The sequence below is a fragment of the Elgaria multicarinata genome, chromosome 1 (genome assembly GCF_023053635.1).
Source record: "Elgaria multicarinata webbii isolate HBS135686 ecotype San Diego chromosome 1, rElgMul1.1.pri, whole genome shotgun sequence".
Taxonomy (NCBI): domain Eukaryota; kingdom Metazoa; phylum Chordata; class Lepidosauria; order Squamata; family Anguidae; genus Elgaria; species Elgaria multicarinata.
In genome coordinates, this window is record NC_086171.1 from 139,329,793 (window position 1) to 139,340,289 (window position 10,497).

Consider the following 10,497-nt stretch of genomic DNA (forward strand, 5'->3'; position numbering starts at 1 on the left):
AGGCCTCTCCTTAAGTGGGTCAATATTTGACTTATTTTAATGTTCGAGCATGAAAGTTCATCTTGTGTCAAATGGCTGGCAGAAAAGTTACCCGATGAGTAAAAGAAAAGAGCACAAGCCCTTCTAAAGTAAAACCCTAAGGATCAAAACTATGTCTATTGTGAAAATGCATCGTCTTTCTGTTGGACGGGTACTGCATCTTATGGTTGGTTACGTCTTGCCCTATGAGATTCACTTGCATACCATACCTGTTGACTTAATAAAAGCAGGACTGATGCTTCTGGCTGTCTTGAGTGCTCAAGAGTATAGAGGTGTGTTCATCTTCAGATGAATAATACTAGTTGGGGTGCTAAATGAAATTATTGATTAAAAATTGTGATAAGATAGTCCCTGTATTTTGTAGGACTATAGATGTCAGTTATATATTTGCCTTCAGCTGTGGTGCCTTGGAAAACGCACAAACTATAATATGGTGGTAAGTTTTTGTTGGTTTTTACTACAGATGTAGTCAAAACATCCTAGTCCACAGTTTATTTGAGGTGGTCCCAGAAGAGTTGTTGATACCCCCCACCCTACCCGTTTCTCTGCATTCTCCCCTTACCATAGGGGAAGGTCACTTTTGGGGGGCTTCTGGGCACATCTGATAATCTGAGAAATTCTAGGCTCCCCCACAAAATGGCTGCTTGCCACAATTGACAAGTGACCTTCCCAGAAGGCGGAATACAAGGCAGAGATGAGGTCTCAGCCCCAACACTTTAAACGGATTTATCCTCACGGTTTTTGGGGCCGATGGAAACCCATTTCACAGAAGGCAAACTCTTCACCTCATTTTCCCTACCCCACCAGTCAACTCATTTCCACCATCTCACTCTTTGTCACTCTGGATCATCACTGCAACAGATGTTTCGCCACCTGTCCGAGCCATACATCGTCCCTCCTTTCTCTCACACACATACCATGTACCCTTCATATATACATGCATGCATGCACACATGTACCTCCCTTCTCTCTGCAAGCACATGAAAAACCATTTTTCAGGATCCCACCAATATCTCCCCAATGCTTTCTTCCTCTCTCACACACACACACACCTCATCCATTCAGATATACAAACCCTCCAGCTGGCTTACTGCTCTTTACTAGTTCTCATCCCTACTTTCCCTACCCCACCTGTCTCTTTAGCCCTGTCTGCCCCGTTGGCTTACAAGGCAGAAGTGACATTAGTCCTTTTGTGGCTGGGTCCACTGCAGAGGAAATCTCAGCCTGCAGCTGCCTGTCATTTTTCATTTCCTAAGAATGTTTTGGAGCCCTCGTGTGACCCAGAGGCATTCACGGGAAATGAGGATGACAGCAGCTGGAGGCCCTGACTTTTCTTTGATGCAATCCCAGCCCCTGGTAAGAAAACGTGTTGTTTAAAAAAGAAAAGAAAAGATGGGAATAGGACCACCTCAGCAGGTGCCAAGAGAGGTGTGCCCATGGGCCCAAGGTTGCTTACCCCTGCCTTAACACAATTCAGTTGAAGTTTAAAAAAATTCACTAAGGCCAATGCTGGTGGGATCAATGGGGTGAGGGAAGGGAAGGGTGGTAAATATTCTAATAGGGAGATGTTGGTCTTCGTCACTCACATTAAACATTGTTCTGCTAACTCTCTTGTGATTTCAGATGTTTTGCATTTGCCAGTATACGCCTTTTGTCAGTTCATGCTTTTAACTTCCTAGTTGCACGTGTAAGCACTTGGTCTCACTGAGTCAGTTTTGTAAGTTCTTGTAAGATAATGGGGGCGGGGGAATTGTAAAATAAAAGCAGCAAAAAGTTGATTTGTTTTCGTCAGCAGCAACACTTCCCATCGTCTCTGATCAGCTATTGGCAAAGCATTCTTTGAAGATGAAAAGTAAGGGGAAAGGAGTGAATGGGAACATTTTTTTAAAAGCATCTTTTCGCCCTTGCTGCCTTCAAGAGAAGTATTAAATATGCAATACAGTGGTTTGTTGGGTTAATGAACTAAAAAGTTGCGGAGGATGTTAGGAAATTAAAAGTTAAAGTTTTCTTTCAGAAGTAACTGAAATACAAGTGTAAGCGGCTTGATCAAGGAAAATGGAAAGCAGGACTTAGGATAACAGCAGTGCAACCCACTTGTTGAATTCATCAGTGTCTGGGAATAGGGTGACGTTAGCTAAGGGAGGAGCACGTTGCTTAGAGGCACTTCTTTTTGTTCCTCTGTTTTAAAAGTCAATCCTGGCCTAAACAGTTTCTAGGAATTTAATTTTGAGGAATACTTGTACATTAAGCTCAAATTAGTGGTCTTATGTTTCCTTGTTAATTCTGCTGTCCTTTAGCTACATTTGATTGTGTGACTCACATTTGGGCTTATTTCTAAACCTGCTCTTATTGGGCAATCGTTTATATCCTGGGGTATCATATTGCATATGTTGGGAGGGGATACATCATATTGATACTCGTGGACGCAGCACTAGTAATTTTTTCTTTATAAGGCAGACATGTTTCTGTGCCTGCACTAGAGGCAACAGAAGCCCTCTAGAGGCTTGAGATGGAACATACACAGCAGTCCTCTTCCCCCTCCCAGTTAACCCCTGAAAGGACATTTAACATTCCAACTAAGGAACTGCTTTGGGAGATCTCACTTAGCAACTGATCTATTTAGTTCAATGACAGGCTAAGCCTATCAGGTGGTTTCCTCACACAAACAGGATAATGTCTTACAGGTTCTGGAGTAGATTCAGCAGATGGTGTTGGAGATAATTAGATGGCAGTTCTGGCTCTTGTTGGAGGTACTGATGAGCATACTGTTTCTGTAATCTGGTCAATCTACCAAATTCAATGCAAGTACAGCTAAGTCCTGTAAGAAGATAATTCTTACACCAGTGCCAGGTTACATCAGATGCAAGTGAAGAATATGCTTCTCTCACAGTTTGAATAGTACCTGGAATCCCATTTTTTATTTCCTCTATATGCTTGAACAGGGATATGTTGACCTATCTGTAGTTCCGTTCAATGAAGAGTGCTCTCACATTGCTTTACTTGATCAGTCTTCTGTTGAGAATATCTTTAAAGAGGTCAGGTCTTACCAGACCAGATGTGGAAGCGTATCCCAGAAACAAGCTAGATGTCTGGTTGACAGGTGCACAACATTCCTATATGCCTACAATTTTCAAGTTTTAATATACAAGGAGCCCTAGTTCTGTAGCTCTCAGAGGATGTTTCATAGTTCGGCGAAAGTATTCTGCTAATCGTTGGTATGGATATGGTATGGATGTCACATGCTTGATGCCATTTTATTTTATAAAGGTTTGGAATTCTATTAATACAAATTGAACAGCATTGCCTGTTACCACTTGCACAGGCAACCCTGTTGGATCAGAAAGACCATTTGGAACATCCACCCATTATTTCTAAGACATTTCTGCCAGGTGATTATGTTCCCAGGGAGCTGTACCCAGTTCCACAAATGAAGTGATGCCCATTCAGACATACGTTGTATTTGCTGACAGACAAAAAGCAATTCTTTCCATCTGCCTAACCCAATGCCATCATCTTGACTGCAGCCTTTCAGGGATTATCACATAACATCCTCATGCAATTACAGCCTTGGTAATTGTGAGTTCATTTCTGCAGTGAAAAATGGTTTCAGACTTCCACTGGCTTGTTTTTCTACTCTTTTAAGGTAACTTCATACACTTCTGCAAACAATGGTTCTTTGCCTGTCTCATTTTGGCCATAATTGGTAGATTACTAATCTGTGTTGTGTTAAACATTTGCACAGCAGTGAGCACACCCTTGTGTTTTGCATCTCAGTCCAATTTAGTGTTTGGCTGTTTCTTTAAACATAATTGTTGAAAAACACCCCAAAACAAAGCCCATATTTAAATATGGGCTGCAGCAATCTCTGGAATGCCCTTCATGGAATGAAAAATGGGCAGCAACAGTTTGTGGTCTGTAACAAATAAATTTCCTACCAGAAAGATAATGCCCATATTTCTGAACTTCTCGGACCAGACTCAAAATCTCTTGGTCTATTTGAGTATAGTTACTTTCTGCAGGGCTCGAGGATCTGGAAGCAAAACCTATGGGCTACTCTTTTGTAGCTGGCATTGCATGGGAAATCACTGCTCCAATTACATGAGCTGAAGCATCACATGCCAGGGTGAGTTCAAAGTCTGGGCTGTAATGTGTTAATACACGTTCTGAAGAGACCTGCTTCTTTGTCTCTTATATGCATGTTCACAATAATCCCTTTCCAGTGTATTCTTTTCTGAAGCAAACTTGCTAAATTTAGTAAAAAAAAAGAACAATAACAGTTAAGTTAACCTATGTTATGTTCTCTGGGTGAGATGTCCTCAAGACTAGTTTTTTTCCAGGGGACTTTTATAACCCTTTGAAATCTATAAGATGGCCACAATGTATAACTGGCTTTTTGAAGAGCACATGTATCATGATTTACTTGTAGTCCATATTCTTCAGTCTCCTGAGAACTTGTGCCAGGTTCTTTGGATGATCCTTATCACTGGATCCTGTAACAATGATATCTGGGAGCTCATCTATACCAAGCAGGATATTCCATTATGAAAATGGTATATAAAAGGCAGGAGCCACACTACTGCTTTATAGCGGTATTGAAATGCACTGACAACTGTTGGGGCCCATTGACGCATACTATATACTGCTTTCACACCACTTTCATAGTGATATCCTGCTTGGTGAAGATGTGTCATGGGCCCCAACAGTTGTCAGTGCACTTCATTACCACTATAAAGCAGTAGTATAGACCCTGCAGTGCACTTCAATACTGCTATAAAGCAGCAGTGTGGCTCCTGCCTTTTATATACTGCTTTCATACCACTTTCATAGTGGAATATTCTGCTTGGTGTAGATGAGCCCTGGGTTATATCTACAACTGGATAAATGTAGTACTTGGTCCATGGACCTCAGCCAATTTCCAGGAGCAAATGCCGTTCCAGACAACACTTGATTATACTGAATATATTTTCCTCTGGCTGATGATAAAATCTCAATTCAAGACAAAGGATTTTATTCTGTCTCCTTAATTGTCACCTTGAAGTTCTCACAAATTTGTACTAATCATTTTTTTTCATAATAGGAACAATAGGTGTTTCCCTCAATTTTAGTAAGTGTGCCCGTTCCTTCTAGTCTGATCCAGTTCCTTAACCACTGTCTTTCGTAGGAAGGGTAACCTGTTGACCTTTCAAGAATATAGGTTTTGCTCCATCAGTCAAAATGATCCTGGCTTTAATATTCCTCAGATGTCAAATGCCTTATTCAACAAACTGGATTGGCCTTGGGCAAGAGTGTGTAATCTGTTCTTGTGAGCTGCTTTTTTGGTGGAGTTGAAGTGCTGATCGAGTTCCAGTTTAAATTCGTAATGTACTCAGTGTCATCCAAACGGTGCTGCTCCCTTTGATGGTATAATGTACAGGTTTAAGATGACTCTAGCAATTATGCAGTGTTGCCATTGTGCACACCCCCAGAAGAGTTTTCTTTTTCTTTCTGCTGTGTGTTCAACTGCATGCTGCAGATCTTGGTAAACTCTTTGTGAGGAAGAAGAAATTCAGACAAGCCTGTGTCTAGCTCCAACTTGCACATTTCTCCATCAGTTATGGATGTTACTCACACAGGTTCTTATCTCCATCTCTTTTACAAGGAATAGCCAAGCAATACTTACATTTAGCTAAGTCCTCACTACTCTCCATCTGCTTCTACTGCATGCACTTTATGTTGTCTTTCTGTCCCTCTTATTTTTTTCATTCTATTCTGCATGGCAGACTACACACTGTGCCTTTTCCCCATACTGCCAGCAAGTGATGTTTTGGAGATAGCAGTCCATTACATTATGTCCTGCCTTACCATGGTGATTGCATTTTTCTTTTGACTCCATTGTCTTTTTTTATGACTAGAGGAATAATGTAACTTGTGGGTGAGGTTTTCACTCCTGTCCATGGCCTGAAATTCCTGTGACTCATGGCTGCTTTCCTGGAAGCAGTTCTTTCAATGTCCTTAACAGTGAGAGATGATAATGTCAGGAGGCATTTAGAAATAATTTGATCTGAGACCAAAGACCACATGGTCCCCCAGAATCCTTTGTAGGACATCTCTAGAATTGGTGTTCTGCCAGCTTTTGGGGTGCAGCTCTTTCTACTTCCTGCTGGTTACACTTGTGAAATCCAAATCTCTGCAATCTTCAGGGGCTTTGGAGCAAAATGTTTTGGCAGTGGAGCCCATAATTTCAGTGAAAGATTAGGAGCATGGCTTCTCTGAATGTGTCAAACTATGAAGCAGATGGTTTGTATGATCCCCATCCCCCATATAGTTCAGCAGTGCAGGCACTTTATTTTCATCTGGGGTATCATGGAAAATAAAATACTGCTCAAGACATTTAACATATGTGAGGCAGTCTTCTCCAGTACTAGCAAAAGGGTCCATATACACTCTCTGCCAGTTTACTTACACTGACACACCTACCTACCTATGCTTGAGGCCTGTACTTAAGTAGGGATGGGGAGAACTTAGTTCAGTCTACATTTTAATGCAAATTTACCTAATTCTGGACTTCTGAACCACTATGTGAGCTGAAACTCAGCTATCCTTACAAATTTGCACTTCTCTGCAATTTGCAATGGAATTCTTCAATAAAATGTATATCTTAAGAGAAATAATATTTTAAAAAGCTTTGTATTAGAATTTTCCCTTTTTTGCTAAAAGAGTGTATATTAGGCAAATATGGATTAAGATGCATGTATCAGGAGAAATGTGCATAAAAATTTGTAGTTTTCATGCAAACTTAAAAACAAATTCTCAAAGGTCAAGACAAACCAAACTTAAGACTGGAAAAATGAGAATCTGAAATTGACTGATTCATCCATCCCTATGCTTAGGCCTAGTTTTAATAACAAGGCCTCTAATCCAAGCCCCTCTGTCACTCCTTTGGTGATAGTGCCTAATGCAGTTTCAGTAGTATAGCAAAATTGTGAGTCTACCATCGCTACTACATTAGGCAGACATGTTGCCTACCTGCTTGCTTTGTTCTGCACTGATGCACAGAGACAGCGGAAGCTGCCTAGAGGCTTGAAATGGAACATTCACAACAGAATTGGGCTAAATAAATAAGTGTAGAAATAGTCTGCATTTTATGGCGTTGGCAGTCTGATCCTATACATATTCAGAACTCCCAATTTTAAGACTTCAGGTAAGGACTTAAAATTGCCACTTTTGTTTGTTTCATTTTGAAGGGCCAGATTTAGACAGCTGATACCCAGACAGCAACCATATGCAAAGTAAACGTGTTGGTTTGCACATAACATGCAGAGTAAGTGAGAGAGACCTTTCAAATTGATGGATGGTTGTTACATAGGATTTGGCTGTTTTCCTAAACTAGTGAAATCGTGTTCTGTCTAGTATGCAAGTATCCCGATAAAGTTCTATATTCAGATAGGCTGGTTAAAAATGTCTCCCGCACACACATTCACTCTGTTGGGTTTAGTAACTAACCTGCAGCTAATGATTTCTCTCTCTTGGTGTTCTTCATTTGTAAAATAGGACTATTTTCATTACCTTTGATCAAGTCTTCGCACATGTTACCTGGTGCATTTTTTGGGGTGGATATTAGAATCTTTGATCAGAACTAACTCAGATGTGGCTATGTTCCTGGACGTGCTGGCCACCCCAGTGAATGCCTCATAGAATGCAGCTAGTAATTTTATTTATTACATTTATATTCTGCCCAATACCCAATTGTGACTGATAGTGTTCCCTGAGCCTCCAAGTAAGTCCCAGAAGCTCACAGGGGCCTGAAGTCTGCCCAGCTGGATACAACTTTATTAAATTTTTGAACAGACGTTTGACAACACCTGTGCAAACTACAACAAAGAGAAACGTGTTTTCAACGCCCACCACTACCTGCACCTTCGTACTATGCACTGTTCTACTTCATTCCACTTTCTTGTTACAAATAAAATGCTTAAAAATAAAATACAAACTAAAAAAAATATTTTTTTAATTGATAGCAAAATAAAATAGAAAAATGTAAATGTATGTTATTTTTATCCATTCCACTCAGTATATCTCAAGGTAGTTAATCCATACTTCTGTGAATTTATCCTAATTGTTCAGTTTGTTCCATAATAACCATTCATGTGCTGCTTGCACCACCAGGTCCTGGAGGATGCAAAGCAGCAAACGGTATGTTATAAAACTTAACAAACTTGGAATTGGGTCTAAAAACTTGGATGTGCACAACAAATACCACACTTAGGTATAGAATTTGCACCCATCACAGTAGAAGGTGGTCTTGATTGCATGCAACCACGTGGTCTTATTCACTATTTTTTTTTGTAACTGGCATTTCAACACCTCCTGGCTTGAATCCTATATTTCTGGAAGTTGTGACCAGTTTTGGGTAGTGACTGAGCCATCTAAGTACATTCTGTGTTCATTAGGAAAGGAAACAATGCATTTATCTGCTTGTCCCAAATAGGCCATCTTAGTAGGCAGATTCTGTCTTCTCCCATCCACGTTATGAAGATAAATTCTAGAACTGTAGATGAATATAATGAATCACTAAAGAATGGATTGTAATGAATTGAATTTTGTAGGTATGAAAGTGATGCAGATTCTAGTGTAATCTGATGGATGTCCATTGGTGTCTTCTATAGTGATTGATTTCCCTTTTCCATTGAATACTAAAACAGCACCACATTGTGTAATGGCATGGAATCCTTTCCCAAGCTTCAGACTTGTTTCTTCTTATGCTTTTGACAATTGGGTGTGTAAGTAAGATGCATTTCCCACAACTAATGCAATTCAATTACTGACATAAGAAAACCTTTTCTGCTATATCCTTCAGATGAATAGCACTGCCTGTTCCGGGGCATGTACCTTTTGCTTTAGTTAATAGTTTGAGTTGTGTGTTACAGTTCTGCAGAAGCTCAGAAGTGCTACAGAATGTCATTTTGGCCACTTCAATATTTTCTGTTCTTATTTGAGGGGTGGGGTTGCAGAACACTGTAAAACAGCATGATAAATGAACCCAATTTTCAATCACAAAAAAAATTAAAAGATGGTTCTTGCAAATGGATACTGTAGTGAAGATTCTGTGTGTGTGCATGCATGCGCGCACACACACGGATTATGCATCATCCATGTATCAGACAGACGGATGGTTAATTTCTGCTACAATCCCGCCTAGGGAGCATATTTAAATGGACACAGTATTACTGAAATAGGCAAATCTAATGGACAGTGAAAGATCAGGCATCTAGTGTTGATTTTGTTGCAATTGATAACTATAGAGTTTTGTGTTGAGAAGTAGGATGCATGGATGAAATGTGTTGCATTGGTTCATTCCCAGTGTCTTGAAATTGATGTATGCAATACATGGAGTAGACATGTTTCTCAATTGCAGTAAGGAAGTATCCAGAATGGTTTTTTTTTTTACTATTACAGACCTTTCACTTAAAGGTCTAGAGCAATAATTAATATAGAACAAAGTGTACTAAAGGAATCCTTTGCAATCAAGTGAAGATCCTTTAATTGACATGTAAGAGTCAGTGTTTTAAGGGTTTGTTTACATGACCAGCAATTCTGGGATAGGAATCCATAATCTCACTTCAAGGGATTTAAAAGATCAAGGGATGAACCGCAGATGGCCATTTATTTGTTAAATTTGTATTCTAGCTTTCCACCAAAGAGTGCTAAGGCAAATAACAATACAAGTACAATAAAATAAAAAGAAATATAAGCATAAAATCAAAATGGGTAAAAATGACAAAATCAATACACCAGTTAAAACTAATGTTAACGTATTTGCTAGTGGGTGTTAGGGGAAAACACCTGTTTACATAAAAATGTCTTTACCTGCTGGCTGAAGGGCATTAGAGATGGGGGCCAACCAGGCCTCGGCAAAGAGTACCAGAGCCTGGGAGCAGCCACCAAGAAGGTCCTCTTTAGTTCCCACCAATGTGCTTCAAATTTTGATAGGACAGACATAAGGGTCTCTCCCAAGGCTCTTAAAGCCAAAAGAGTTATAGGAGATCACAGTCTTTCAGGTAACAATCCCACATCATTCAGGGCTCAGAAAAAGCCTGGTAGCCAGTGAAGCTGTTGCAATTTCAGGGGGTGTGGGGGTGTCACATTCTCCCTAATGATGGAGGAATAATTGTCACATTAATTGATTATTTCCTTGGAAAGAAATTAGGTGAGAGTTATCCTTTAATTCAAAATATTTTTCTTGTGTATGGAGATTTTGCTCAATCTCCATATCAAACTGCACTGTGGGAGTTGTTTGTAATTGTGTAGTGCATGAGTGCATGATGTACCCCCTTCCTGATTGGTTGTTTCCACTGGCCTTCCTACATAATATTTACTTGCTGTTGCTGATCGTTATATGGAGGAAGGAAAATGGTACTGCTGACTAACCATTATTAAATCCTCAGTGCTTGATATTCTGCGTCAACAGGAGTCCGCTAG